Below are 15,655 nucleotides of genomic sequence, written 5' to 3'. Positions count from 1 at the left end.
GTCTCCATCAATCTCTCGCACGGCTTTGCCTCTTAAAGAGAGGGAAGATGCTTCCCAATTCACTCATTCAACTAATCTCTCCAAAGGCGCAGCCCAAGCCTTAGCATTTGCTCTGTCAAGAACCCAGTAGGGACTGAACTAAGAATAGCACCTGAGGTGAAGGACAGAGCTTGCTAGTAGGATTAGCTGGTGCAATTACAGGTAGCAAATCCCTGCTACTCAAAGGCTTTATCGTTAAGCAGCGAGAGAAATGCCTCTTTTCTTGGTGAGGTGTGGTGGGGGTTTGTTTGTTTTTAATGAGACCAAGGCTGAAAGAGCACAGAGCAGCTGCGGGCTGCATCTCGGTGTGCTTCTGCCTCCCTCTGCTGGGAGGCAGGCAGGCAGCCAGCAGACCCAGCGGCGGGGACACCTTGTCCTGGGGACAAGGGATCCTCTCCTCCTCTAACCTAAAGCACTAGTGGAGGGACATACCCCACCCCACCCCACCCAGGCCTCTGCAGGCGCCCAGGGCTGCAGCAGTAAGGAGGGGTATGGATGGAAGAGTCTCCTTCAGAGGCATCTGGAGAAGCTCATCACATTTTCCTTACTAGTTCACAGGTGGAGACAGAGGGTCGCTTTGGTCAATCGGTTTAAGAAAACTGGGCTTTTTGCTGTCAGCTCCTCCCCCCCCCCCCCAAATGCCCAACAGACTGCGGGTATTTTTATTTTGTTGCATGCTTCACATCTGTGGAAGAAATGGAATTTTCAGCCAGAAAAGGGGTCAAGTTTAGTTGCCTCACGTGCAGAGCTGCTCAGGGAGGGAAGCCTATGCAGCAGCAAGCATCCACCTTTGCACCCAAGGAACAGTGCGAGGCCAGCAGAAAACTGACAGCTCTGTTAGCCTGGCCGTGCTTTCCCTACCACCGCTGCAACCCCTTGATTCTTCTTGAAATGACTGCCAGGGAAATAAATACTTTTCCTAATCCATCCTTCTCTAGAGGATGGACTCCCTGCCTTTTCCTGCCTAGTGAAAAGCAGCTTTGAAGCCATTGAGACGGCACTGCGCAGGGCAGTCCTCAAGAAGAGAACTGCAGCAATTCGAAGCTTTGGAAAACACGCACGGGTCCGGCCGCCCCTCCTGTCCTGGCTGCTACTGCAGCCCCTCAGGACATCCGAGGAGAACGTGGCGAAACAGGCCAGCTTTAAATCAAGCTGCGCAGGCACACACGTGCCAGTTCCATGTTGACGGTTCAAGTGGCTGTTTTTAGGTACTGTGCCACACAAGTTGTTTATGCAACTAAATACACCACCAGTGCCAGTAAGGTGGCTGCGAGTGAAGAGCTTTGTTACCAGAAACACTCATCACACGTAAATCTGAGTCAGTTTCTTAAAATAGAGAGGCTGAAAATAAACATCAGCCAAACATTAATATCATAAATGCTACCTACCAACAGAAATACATTCATCACATGATGTATTCAGCAATTCAACAATTCATCACATGATGTATTCAGCTTGTGTGTTATACAGGAATGGTCAGAATAGAAACAATTTACGACTGCAAGCTTTTTTCCGCATCTGAGGTCTCCTGCAAACTTTGCTTCTCCAGTGCTAAACTCTCAGTTCACTAGCACCACAACAAACTGCATATAAGGTAATCTAAGCAAGCGTCCCCTCTCCTCTACCTCAATATTATGACCGTGGTATAAGGAGTTAAGCTAGCAGGTTAACTTTGAGAGACAAAGTTAAAAAGCCTTACCACACCCTCTTGCAACTCCTTCCAGAGCAAGGTGGCCAAATTCTGCTTGGCTAGCGGGTTGTTCTGCCAAGAGGTCCAGCTTGGAAGCAGCGTCGCAGGACACCCCCTTTACGAGCACTCCTCTGGGTCCTCGGCAGACCGCGGCCAGCAGCCCTGCACTGGCCCACGGCTCAGCGGGGCCTTCTTCCACTCTTGGGTTGCCGCCTTGGGTGTCATTCTCCTAAGAGGGGCAGAACAGATCATCTGACAGGGTGGCCTGCAGGTTGCGGTCTTCCTCTGCAGCAACAGTGTATTTGTTGGGGGCCAAAAAAGCCTATTACCAACTGAAGAGCTTTAATCCCCAGGAGGCAAGACACATGAACTGCCCTTGATCTTACTGTTTGCCTCAGGGTACAGCCCAGATGCTTTGCGCATGCTGCAACAACACTAATCCAAGGATCACCTGCGCTGCATCAGCAGTTATCCATTTCTTTGGTCTACACTTCCTTTCCATCAACGCTGCTGCTACACAATGCGCTACATCTGTCATTTTAGTCCCCAGAACGTTGTAGCATCCTGGCTGAGGCAACTGCAGAGCGGATGCTGCAGTGGTGGCTTGTCACCCAAAGTTCAATTCACCTATTGGAGCCTTGCCACTTCCTCATCATGACTGTTACCTGAATTGTTATAATAAGCCCTTGGGGACATGCCTACACGCAGGATCATCCCTCGTTGCAACTGAAGGGCATCCAGGAAAAGGACACTGCATTCCACTCACAGACATAAGGCAATGGACTTGGCCAACTCAATTGCTAAATGACTTGGGGGGGTGGGGGGGGAGCAGAATACAGCAGTTGGCTGTCACAGCGCTTGCAGCAGCATCTTTCAGTCGTGTGCAGTCCCTTGTTGTGTCGTCCCCCCCTTCCCTGCAATGTCCTTCTTTGCCGAAGAGTTTTCAGATAGGGCTTTTGCTGCAGTGCATCAAAGAGCGGGTGACTTGCCAGCAAACCAAAGTGTTCCCTTCACTTCTCCCCCATCTACCCAAGCCACGCTAGCTGATACTTAGTAAGCGGACACTGAATGGCTGCCTAGCCTGTCTACAGGACTAAGCCTTCAAGGAAGAACAGGTCTTATTTGTACCACCCCTCCTTTAAACTCCTCCAGGTGTACACAAGGATCCTGCTCAGTTTTACCCTCTGTGTGCCATAACCACATTTGTACAGCTTCTCTGCAGAGCACTTTTGCCTCTGCCCTGAGGCACGCTGATTTTACTAGCTCTATAAGCAAGGCAGCCTCGGAGCTAAGAGTATTTCCTGGTATTCAGCCCAAGGTCTGTCTCCTCAGGACTGCAACCCAGTGCTCTAACTCGCATGCTTTTCCACAGTCCAGGTTCATTCCGAGATAGGCTTCAGTGACCTGTTTCCTCCTGCCCTTCAGTTCAAGGATATTTGCTTCAGGCCCCTCTTTGCCTGGAGCAGTTCAGATGTTGCTCTCTGAAGCACAGCAGGCACGCTCAAGCACTTCTACAAACGGCAAGGGAGACACGTTAACGTCGCGTGTTCTGCCACCGACAGTGCTGCTGCTTTAGCACGACAACGACTTCTGTCAAAAAAACGTGTGTTCTTTACTATGTGTGAAGGTCCACTCAGGTATCCCATGGGAGAAGGTATGTGTGGGGAAGCGTTTCGGAGCCTGGGAGCTCCACAGGAGCCAAAACACAGCACCTTAGGGATGACCTCAACCAGCGACTTTCTCCCCCACTATCCCCAATCTGACGGCGACCTTCAACGTTGAAAACGGCTCTCCACATAATTTTCCTTGATTAAACGAGTTGTACATAATCAGCCAACTCTCCACCTTTTTTTGAATGACAGGACTGGCAAAGGACTTGTAACCGATGCTAAATTACAATCCACTAATATTTTAAATCTAAAAATTTCACCAGCAATTCAAGGTCAACAGCTAGCTCAAGGCCATTTCCATGCTTTTCTTGAATATAATCGGCTCTGTCTATGAGCTTTCTGGGGCAGGGACCTTATTTTGTTTTCACAGGATTCAACACAACTGCTGCTGCTAAACCAAGCGAAGGACATCTTCGATAAGCACATCCTTGCTTAATTTTGTTCTTTAAGACAAGAGCAGAGTACTTTCTATTCACCATAAGCAAGCTTTTAAAATGAGGTAAGCTTTGCCCTCTGTTTATGAATGTACACAGTTATTTGCTGCAGAATAATGATGCAAATTAAAACCCATTTAGATCTGCCAAATTTTAATTCTTCCTCACTCAGCAGTAGGGACTCTCCCTTCTGAAAAGATCAGTTGTCTGAAGAGCAGGGGAAAGGCACAAGAAGGGTAGCCGAATGGCAACCCCACCGCAGCTTTGCTCTCCCAGCATAATTAGAAATTCTAAAGGCTGAGCTGGAAAAATTACATCTTAAGGACATTTATGCCCAGGCGTAGAGGTAGGAGAAAAAAACATTTAAGATTCCTGGCACATGGGAATTCTTGTGTTCACATGTCAGACAGGGATGGGCAGAAAGCAATTTACAGCAGCTGGTAAGGCTTTTTAATACACTGGTGCATCACATCACACAACTGAGACAGCCAACAATTTCCCCCACCCCTTGCACTCCTGATCGCGCTGGCTTCTGCAGTGAAAGAGCCAACTGGAAGAATCTGCAGAGGTTTTGCAAGCAGCAGCCTCTCTCCCTTGCCCCAATCCAAATGTTTCAGGTCTGTGGGAAAATGGGCAAAACTTAAATATTTGACATTGTTCAGGAACGGAAAGCATACCCTTCCCAATTCCTCACAGGAACAGGCATTACCAGTGACCCTCCAGCTGGGGTCCAGCAGCAGTTTTGAAATGCCTCTTCGTATAGGAGACCCTTCCTCACATTGCTTCTGTATTTCTTCGCTCATAAAACCCGACCTCTTGGAAGAAGGAAATCTACAACACGCGAGTTTGCTGCAGTGCTAGGTAATACCCATGGAGTATGTCATTCTTTGGGGGGGGAAGAGGACATACTGGCTTGGAAATAAGCTTCAGCCCTACAGCCTAGCATGCAGCCTGCTGTTGCACTCCACTACATTTGCCTCAGTAGCACCAAAGGCAAGAGTTAAAACAAACTGTAGACATATCCAGATATTTAAAGGCTATGTGCCTTTTGCAGTGGGGCACCAGGCACAGAATCCATGACCTTCTCCAAAAATACATGCTGTCATTCGACCCAATCTTTCTTAACCATTTCTATACCAGCCACTGGAAGTAGATAATGGAAGGTCAGTAGCAACAAGCAAACCACCATTTAAGTCCCACTCATTAAACATGTGGTGAAGCAGAGTCATCCGAGGCTCTGGTAGTAGTGCTAGCTATAACCACAAAGAATTTGCTATGGCATATCTCTGCACAAGCTCATGAGTCCCAAGGGCAGGCACTAGGAATAAACCTCCTTACATTTTATAAAGCTAGTACTTTCTCAAGACGCCTTACTCATTAAAAAAAAAAAAAAAAAGACTCTAGCAGGAGAAAATACCCCAGGCAGTCCAAAATGCTAAAACTCGCTCTAAAATCAATATGGCAGCCAGGAAAAGATCACTGTTTCCAGATCAGAGACTGGCATTAAAGGAAGAAACCAGCTGAAATACGGTCTTTCACCAGACACAGCAAAGTCTAGATTTCAGAGGCACTGAATCTATGCACTCGGGCTTTTCAGCACACTGGCTGATGTTATATTCACACTGGCTGAACATCTATCACGTTGGATTGCTGTAGGCATAGCACAGAAGTTTAAGGTGGTACTGGCGGTGCTACGAACGCCAGTTCAGCCTTAACGTATACCAAGGATGCCTTCCCAAGCGCGCAAAGCAAGAACTGCTAGGGCAGCATAGGACGTAAGAGGAGAGAGAGCATAAAGCACGTCCTCCCTCCCCAACCCTCGCACTCTGGTGTTATCTTTTGCAACTTTTCCTCCCATCGCTCGGCACCGAAGGGCTCTTTGCTCTTCATTTCCTTGTAGCAGCGTGTAATCAGTTATACATCACCTGAATAGGATGTTACCAGTATGATGACACTTCAGTACAGGGACTATCTGAAATGCACAGATTGTGGATTTGGTCATTTTTGTCCTCTATAATCATTCTTATTTTCTATATCTGGTGGACAGTCATCATGCCAGGTTTTCAAGGAGACATGAGGAGAACCCTTTCGAGAGGCTCTCATGCCCACCTCTAGAAAGCAGAACTCCAGAGAATGTAGCTGCTTCCCTGCAGTTCCCATGCTTTCACCACTTATACCACCTTCAGTGAAGTCTGCTCTTCTGTTCAATTTTAGAGCAGTTGGTTTATTTCTTAAGGCAGAGACCAATATTCTTTTATGCCGGTTACCCTTCCACAGTGCCCATATGTTGGAACACCCTGTCACATTCATTATCCCTTGGTGATTTACATCAAGCCTGGTGTTAACTCAGTTACTTTTATTGTGTTCCTATCCTTCCAATTAGAGTGGTTCTTCATAAACGCCACAAAACTTATGCACTTTACAAATGAACTTAAATCTCTTTGCTCATTAATACGATGATGTAAGGAAAACAGAAGTAACACAGGATTAGTGGGCTGCATCACAACTGTTTGAGTTTCAGTTACTTGAACTTCTGGTTTACATCATGCAAAATTCAAGGTTTCAGCCTTACATCTAGGACTCCCCTTGTGTCTTCAAGACTTGGGGCCAGAGACATCTCTGATGGAAGATCTGAAAGTCTCGCTGAATTTAAAAGAACGACTTTGCAGTTGAGGGTGCCTAGGGGCTTGCCTCTACCATCAGCTTGCATTGTGTGACCTTGAGAGATCACGCTTTGGTCCCAGCTCCCCTCCTCTGCGATGAGGATAACACTTACCTTTCCTACAGATCTGACTGACTTTTCTTAGTCCTTGTGCAAGCACGTGATAAAAAAAAAGCCTCCACAATTACAGATCTAATAAATGTTAACATACACTACTACTCTCAAATAAAGTTGCAGACACAAGTAATTGCCTCAGCCTCAGTGGGGACAAGAACATCCTTCCTGGTGTCAAGAGACATCACTAAAAAAGGGAAGTCAAATATTTAGTCATTTCAGATGCTGCTAATGTCATCCAGCATCAACTCTGCAGCAGCAGCAAGGATCTAACTTGGTACGTGCTGTAACAACTGGCTGCTGAGTAGCTTCCCCCCCTCGCCCCCAGACACATGATATGAAATCCCTTTCTGCAGGGATTTCAGCACAGCTGACTTGACCGCTATTTCAACAGAACTGATCATTGCTCAAACTGCATTTTCCCCCTTGCCCCATTCATTCATACAGTTACCAAGACTCTGGAATTGGTAAGAAACTACATTTCAATTAATAGAGATATTTTTATACGAGGAAAGTGCAAGTTGCTAACAGACATTTATGTCCAAGTGAGGGTTTTTTTTTTTACTTTAGAGTTAAAAATTCAGTCTTCATGCCATTAACAAATTGTGTGCAGACTGCACATTTCTCCAGAAAATGCAAGTTCAACTTCTGCAGTAAAAGGCTGTGCTAACACATTTCCGATGCAAATTCAACTTTTGAAAGCTGTAGAAAGGTATTAATGCTTGGAGGTCATGAGACCACTTTTCTTAGATTCATAAACCACACTTTTTAAGCTCAGTTCAGCAGATACAAGCACACAAGGACATGGTCTTTTGGGGGAATGGTGCCGAAGCTGAGGTCTGACTCCGGACATTTCAGGAAACAATTGTTTTTTAACTGATTGCTTAAAAATCGGAGGTAAAGGCAAGTCGGTTGGGGCTGCAAAAACCCCGATTCCAGCTGGTAGCTCCGGACGAGCACGAAAAGGGGAATCCCTGGCTGAGGCTGCTGCTTTGCAGATCACTTGAAGGAGAAAAGCTCTGGCACCACTGCACTCTTAAAGCTGCAGTGTCCAATTTCTCCTTCGTCCTCCCGTATCCTGCCCCACAACCCCCAGTTTCTATGGGGGGGGTGACAGGGAGCGAGAGTGGGGAGACAAGCTGAGAAGTGGCAAGAAAGGGGGAAAGGAGGGAGGATGCAGGAAGTTTCCTCGCCGGGAGCACTGCATCAGCGGCAAGTCAGCGCGTCCTGATGCGCTCCTGCAAAGGCTCTGCAGCTTAGCACAGGGCTCGGACTGCAGCACAACTGCACCAGCCTAAAGGCATTAAAACCCCACCACCTGCTTGGAAAAGCAGCAGCACAGATAATGCAAAACCAGAGCTCCTGACAAGTCATTTTAGTGGGTTTAATTCTGGTTTGGGGTTTTTTTTTTGTTGTTGTTGGTTTTTAAAAAAGCAGATTAAAAAAAAAAAAAAAGACTTCACTGATTCAGCCTCCCTCGTATTGGTCCCAAGGAGAATTAAAAAGGCAGAAAGGAAACGAACTGAAGGAAGTTTAATTAGCAAGCAGACACCAGAAGTTGGACTTTTTAACCTTTTATCAATCATAAAAGACAACCCTGCAGGAGGAAGGACCACAGCCTCTTTAAAATGCCTCCCCCTTCCTAAAACAGCATGCAAAGGAAAGAGCTTCCATTAAACCAGGTTAGGAAACCCTCCCTCCCTCAGAAGTTCTCTCTTCTTACCCCAAATCCGCTCTGTAGAGCTCTGCTTTCTCAGAGACGGAGCGTTGTCTAGAGCAGCAAAAGTTGCAGACTGCTTCTCCTGCGAGGGAGGCAGGACCTGGCATAAGTAGTGTCAGACGGGTCCTTGCACTGAAGTGATGCCGGGAGAGCCCAGAGCTGTTCACACAAGCAAGGAAAAAAAAAAAAAAAAAAAAAAGGAGGGAGGGGGAGTTAAAAAGTCTTAAATCCCTGACACCGCAAGAACCCCCATCCTATAGGATGATTGTGTCTAAAAAGCAAGCGCTCGCTCTCCGTACAGCCGTATTTCCTGACAAGGTGGAGACTGAGCCATTTGATTGCCTGCTGGGTTCTCTCACCTGGTGATGTTGCTCTTGCAAGAGGAAAACTGAAAAGCAAATCAGACATCTGCAGAAGCCTCTCAAAGATACTCTGCTCCCACCTGAGCTAGGCTAAATCTGGGGTGCAGACCAGAACTTATTCATAAGTCAGCAGTGGCTTCTCAGGCAAACAGAAGCCGGAAAGATGCAGGGACGCTCTTTAACTTTGGTGAGTAAGGCCAGGGGGTGACAAAGAGAACAGGGGAAAATCTCATTCACCGTGGTATTGCTAACACCAGTCTTAACCATATCAAGAATTCAGACAGAAGCTGCAAGTATAAATATCAAATTTGAAAAAACCAAAAAGCTCACACTTTCCACAAACATTTAACAGGTCCAATTTTTTTCCTGATACACAGAACAGTGTAAAGCCTGATCCAAAGACCTATCATTAACTTCAGCAAAGCTCTGTTGTTTTAAACCAGCTCAGGCCTAGAAAAGCTTTTTGCCCTGTGCACATTTAATTCCTGCCTCTTCTCGGTTTGCCAGAATGCACAATTTATCCCTCAACTATTCCATCGATTAAGCCATTGGAAGGCTACAGCTATGTAGACCCCTGTATTTCATGGTGGATTCAGCCCCTGTTTTTATGGCAGAGAGATTCAAGAGCACAAAGACAACATGCACCAGCCCTTTTTCCTTCTGTTTCGTGGAAGTGAGAGTCAGCACTATGGAACAAAAGAACTAGTGTCCAGAGAAGAGACTTCACTTTACATCCTAGAGTTACAAATTACTAAGGATTTCTGGTGCTGTTATTCTACTCTCCAGTGCTAAGTGAGACTGAGGAAGGGGAAACCTTTTTAAGCTCAAGGTTTTTGAAGGATATTGCCAGGGGAACAAGTGAACCAGGCAGCATCTAAAATATGTGGGCAAGAGCTCTACAGCAACCTGGCTCTGGAACCAAGAGTTGCAGAGTGACATTTTTGAAACATGTTAATTTTTCATCCACATACTTCAATGCACCATCGCAAAATGCCAAGTGTACATCAGGGTCAATCTAAATTTATTATTGCCTTTTGGTACCACCCTTGAAAGCTTTTAGATCAAGTTTTCAGATACGTTGATTACCTGCATCCAAAAGAGTCCTGGCACTGACCGGAAAGCCTTTTCCTTCCTTTCACCTTTACTGCTTTTCCATTTGGAAATTATTTTTTTGACTGGACCACTGCTACCTGCCTGTGGGTTGCATAACCCAAACCCAGAGGATACCTGTTCTTTGCCAGGTGAGGTGTCGTATATGCAGATTAAGATCTGCATCCCCCACGCTAGGGATTACCACCCACTCAGCAGAGGTCTAGCCTAGGATTCAGGGGACTGGGTCAGTTTTTACTTCGGTATACCTGTTGCACAAGATGCATATTCACATCTTCTGGTTTTACACCACCACCAAAGAGCACAGAGAGACAAAGCTGGGTATTCAGCTTCGTATTTATAGTTACTTGTGCCTCGCTACCAGCATTGTACTGCTGCAGCTACTGCACGGCAGAGCTGGCATTGGCAGGCAGGATACGCTCGGTGTAGGAAAGCCCGCTACCTCCGCAGGCCTTCAGCGGCACCTGGAAGCAGCCTAAAACCAGCAGCACGGAGACTCCTTGAATGTCAAAATGTTTTACTGAAATTTTATACATCTTTGACAAGGCTTTGAAAGCATTGATTTACTGAAGTGTTTCACAATACTTCAAGGCCGCTCACTCTACAAACCAGAAACACATAGTTAATCTGTAGCAGGTAAGATGAGAAAAAGCACAACTTTAATGAAACAAAGCTCCGCTGCACAGCCTGTATACGATATGCCAAGGAATGCACTGAACAACACGTACCATCCCAAACTCTGCACCAATTTGCTGCTGCACCACAGTCCATTAATAGTAACATGGTCATGCATTTTGCTGCATTTCACTTTGTTATAGGAGAACAAATACGTTATGATGAAGAATTTTGTTTTTACACTTTATCCATTGGTCTAATCTTAACGTGGCATTGAGATAAGGGCAGAGGGATATCTTTTCAACTTTGCTTTCCCATTCAGCTGTCAGATGTCAGAGAAAAACCTTTGACTTTCCTCAGCTGTATTCATGCAGTTCAGCCGTTCTCAAGCGCAGCAGCCCTGGGCTGATCAGCTTTCTGACATGAAGTGCAACACAGCTCTGCTGCAGTATTTTGCCATCAGATACTGCCTAGGCCTCTATTTATATTAGAGCATAAAGGTGGTCGGCAGAGAGTGGGTTTACTTTTATTACAGTTTCCAAAACTTCCTGGATAGAAGAAATAACCCTACTGCAACGGTTAAACCTGTATCACTCAGTAAGAATTCAATATAAAGGTAACACTGGCATTCAGTGTTGCACTGTCCACTCAGAACGATAAAAACCTAGGAATGAAGATGTGAAGGTCAAAGCAAGAGCTAAGATATTCCTAGACTAGGAAGCCTCCATGTATTTGAAGGTTTCTTCTCACAAGTGTGCTATTTATATACTATTAATTTATTTTGTTGGGGTTTTTTTCATCTAGAACAATATGTCCGATACTAATTATTCAGGAAACTGATTACCAGCACAACAACATCCATTATTAATTTCAGAAGTTCAGTGTGTCAATCTTCAATCAATATTTACCTAAGATACAGTAAGTATTAAACTCCAATCAAGTACATTTTGGGGAACTTCAGGTAGCTCAGTGATTACAGGACTCCCTACATGCCTGTCTTCTGTCCACCTTATACATCACAAGCCAAGGAAAGTCATTTCTTACTGACCCAGCCCCAAAGAGTTTGGGGAAAGCCAGCACTGTTCAGCGGACAACGTACTGCCACAGTAGAGCTAAGCCTTCAAAGGCTTGCGGTTTCAAATCCTGAGCGCTCCAGAAGCTGTCAGAGCCAGACAGACCGCAACACAAGTTACCTGCCCCGTGCTTCTTTCTGAAGTAAATTAACGGATTACGATACAGACTCAAAACTGCTGAAGCTCTGAATCGGTTTGGATCACACTGAGAACAGTTCATGTCAGAGAACGAACAAAGAAAGATGACCACTCTTAACACCAAGGGCAGAGAGGAGGCAATCACTTCATCTGGGAACTACCTTTGCTTATCTTCAGCAGACAGATTTTAGTCCATCTCCACATATTATGTCTACAACAATGGGAATCCGTAGTTGCTTTATGATTTTTTTTTTTCCTCAGATAGGATAGGTACAACTTACTCTTTTAGTTAATGCACTAATAGGTCCTCAGGAGCCACAAGCAATGTCTTCGGCTGCTGAAAGCTAAGCAAAGCTGCCTAGCTTCCTTTGTCCTCATGCACAAGAGGAAGATAGTATTTCCCCTGCCTTACAGTGAAGAAACAGCATGTTTAGCCTATAACTTCCATTTCCATCCTCATTTAGCTCAAGATTGAGCAGGGGACTAAAGGCAGCTTGTCCCAGCGCAGGAATTCCTGGGGAAGATGCCAGCGCTTTATCTTTAATCTGCTGATCAAGCTGATGAGAGCATTACTTTGTTAGAACAAAAGGCATAAAGTAGGCACAGCTTGCTTGATTGATCAGTTCTGTTTTGATGCAGGTAGAGTACTCGGTGAAGATTAGCTCTCCTCCTCCCCACCCCTCAACTCCTCTCCCCTTGTCACTGCTTTTACAGAGTATTCGTGTTGCAGCTGCATCCTGGCTGCTGAGGGATGGCAGACTGCATCACTACTGCAGCAATGCTGCTGAAGGACTCACCTAGTCTTGGTGACAGAACTTAACAGTGGGGCATTAAGTCGTGTTTTAGTCCCGTGACTGGTTGGGGACAGCAGCAGAGAGGTAATTGAATCGGCTAGCGATGCCATTCACACGAGCTTCACAGCAAGGCAGCTGCGTTAAGACACTTTCCTGCCCCACTCAAGCTGCACACCCATGAGGCGTTCACTGGACGTGATTTGTACAGCTGAAAAGCTACGGTTTAAACAGGAAAGTGGACAAACAATAGAAACAGAAGCTCTTAAGAGGAGTATTACTCTAATACTCTCTCACCTTGGAGTGTCTCAGCTTTACTCTGATGCTAAACTCTTTAAGAGCCCAGCTGTCCAGTCAGAACACCAGAGCAGTCGGGTCTTGGGAACGTCTCCTGCCATAGTTACAGCAGGGCTCCTGTGTAGATCAGCTGTCCAGCCTCTAAACATCGTTTGTCTGGATGCACAGACATGATATTGTTTAATACCAAACAGGCATAAGTATTTAAACCTAAACTTCTTAAACTGGATGGAAGATTTCCCTCCATCAGGCCCGTTCAAGGCTTTAGGTGAGCATGCTTAACCACAAACCAACTTCAAGCACAACTGCAGCTCCAGAACTCATTAAGTAGCTAAGTCATTGACTTGCCCCAATGGCCATAACAAAGCCCCTCTTTCTTACTCTCTCCCACACCAGTTTAAGAACTGCTGTTATGATCGTTACAGTCTGGTTTTCCAGGAGCCACAAGACAGCAATTTTATTTTCTAAGAACTCCAGCTGCTGTACAGCTGCTCTTTATTGCTTCACAGCAGAAGTTAACAGCTTTACTCAAAATCATGTGAACGTGATAGTCTAGAACTTCAGAGCTTTCCTGGAAGCTTGTCCCCCCAGCACAGCGACAGACCAAGCTCCAGCAGGCTCTGCAGCAGCATGACCAAGCAGGGCTCCCAGCTCATGAAACAACACACAAAAAGTGAGGAGTGATAAAGCATCCACAGAAATTACTCAGTCATTTACAGCCACATCTATAGATCATTGGCAGTAGCTGCCTTTGCAGAGGCTAATAAATTTGGCAGATATCAGGCAAGTTTCCTCTGCGATTACTTCATCAAAAGCTTGCTATACTGAACCACACCTTATCTCTTCAAAGCAGTACAAACCCCATCCTGGCTCGGTTTCACCTCCCCGCACCTTGAGACTAGTCTGTGAAAGGGCGACAAACTCCCACTACATTAAGCTCACTTTTTATATTGTTTTGCCTACTCCTAACTACAGAACCACTTGCTATGGAACAGCTTTCAATTACTATGCCAAAACACAGCCTTTACCCAGAGTTTATAGGCTAGAGTCTCTCAGCTGATATTTCCTCCTCTGAAACACTATCTTTATACACCAACAAGAACAGCTCTCTTTCCTACAGAGCTTTTATTTGCTTGTAGAACATCTGGCTCCTTAATGCCCCTTCCCTTGCTAACTACCTTTTATTCCTTTATTGGCATCACATGTCTCATCTGTCACACTGGACCTATTTCCCTTAAAGGAGCATGCAACGCAGTAAGTCTGAAAAGGCCCAGACAAAAGCACACTTCTTCTGACGAACGCAGATTCTGATCCAAACCATCATCCTGATAAAATCTTACTTGCCCCAAATTATGAGATGTTAGAGCTCCTTAATGAAACAGCTGAGATATTTTTAACATGGTCAAAAAACCTATTTTATCTTCTGACCTTCAGCTCAGAAATAGCTGCACCATTTTTTTCAGAGACTTCCAAAAAATGACTGCATAGACCGACATCCCCCCCCCCCCCAATTTCAGCCTCAATATTTAAAGTTTGGCATCATATAACTGGCTGAAAACACGGTCTCTCAACAGAAGATGTTAAACAACTGCCGCTACTCCCAGCTTCCAGCTCTGCCTGTAATAACAGGCTGGAGTGACCAGGGCCTCAGCTGTTCGTCTCATTCAATGTGCCAGAAATATGCAGCAGGGAGATTGGCACTTTAATGATTTCTGCTAAAGTAGGTGGCAAACCCCCTTTTTCTTCCAGAAAACCGAAACAGAAAGGAGACTCCCGTTTACCTCTTCTCACAGTCTGCTATACCCAAACAGACCCAGATTAGCTCCTGAGAGCTAAGCAAGCTTTGTCATCAGGTCATTAACGGGTTAAATACATAGCTCTGGGACATAGGACTGCTTCCCCTAAGCTTCTCGCTAAATGTACTGTGTAGTAATATCACCCAGAGCGGTAAGGGGAGATCTCTGGAGCTGGATTATTTGTCCAGCTGGCTCTTTCAGATGAGTTATTTACCCCCTCACCAAGTTTAATTTGTTAAATTTCATCACCTGAGTTATGCTTGTGATCCACCCTCTGCTGGGTTTCAGAAATAGGGCCACTGTTAGCGGCATTCAGACTTTACCCAATCCAAAGCTGCATTAGTAACATGGTCGGAATCATAAAGCAATGTGTAATGTGAAGCAGGGTAGACTGCAGTCTCCCTCATCCCTAATTTGGACCCGTATCTTGCAGACAAACCTAGGTGCTAACACTCTGTGTCGCTCTGACACCTTTGCAATACCGTAAAGGGTCTTTTTGAGACCAGGCACACGTGCTGATGGAATAACCTCCAGAACAGATTGGTGAAGAGGTTACAGCATCAAGAAATTATACCGTAAATATAATTCAAAGTTTTATCACAGGTATAATGCAAGGCTGGTCTTATATGTAATATCATTGCTAGATTACTGGCCTGAGCAGCAAGGCACCCCAATTCTGTTCTCAGTTCTGCCAATGTGACTCAGTTTCCCCATCTGTAAAGTAGTTGTGGTAAAGCGTTATCTACCTGTGTAAAATAAGTTGAGACCTTTGAGTGAAAAAGACAATAGGAATGGTGTTTAGTCTTGCTGTATAATGTAATGCCATTTCTTATGGGATACAGTTATAGCTATTTAACTGTGTAAGTCTGCTTTACAACTCCTTGCTATTGCCATACAAGTCATGGTTTGCAAAAACACAGCATTTTCTGAAGTCTAGGGTGGTATCTGTGAAGTCTGGCTGGCCAGGGCTCTTAACGAAGGAATTTTTAATATTCGTATTAATTTTATGTGTTGCATTATGGAGAGTTGGTGGAATCCATAATTAGAGCCCTGATGTAGCAGTGAGCCCAATGCTAGCAGAGACCCTGAGTCTGACTACAGCCCGCTTAGATCTTAGAGCCAGCAACTGTAAAGATTGCCATAT

Source organism: Mycteria americana, chromosome 18 (assembly GCF_035582795.1).
Source record: "Mycteria americana isolate JAX WOST 10 ecotype Jacksonville Zoo and Gardens chromosome 18, USCA_MyAme_1.0, whole genome shotgun sequence".
Lineage (NCBI taxonomy): Eukaryota > Metazoa > Chordata > Aves > Ciconiiformes > Ciconiidae > Mycteria > Mycteria americana.
The sequence above is the reverse complement of the archived record's forward strand: the minus strand, read 5'-3'. Positions refer to the sequence as shown.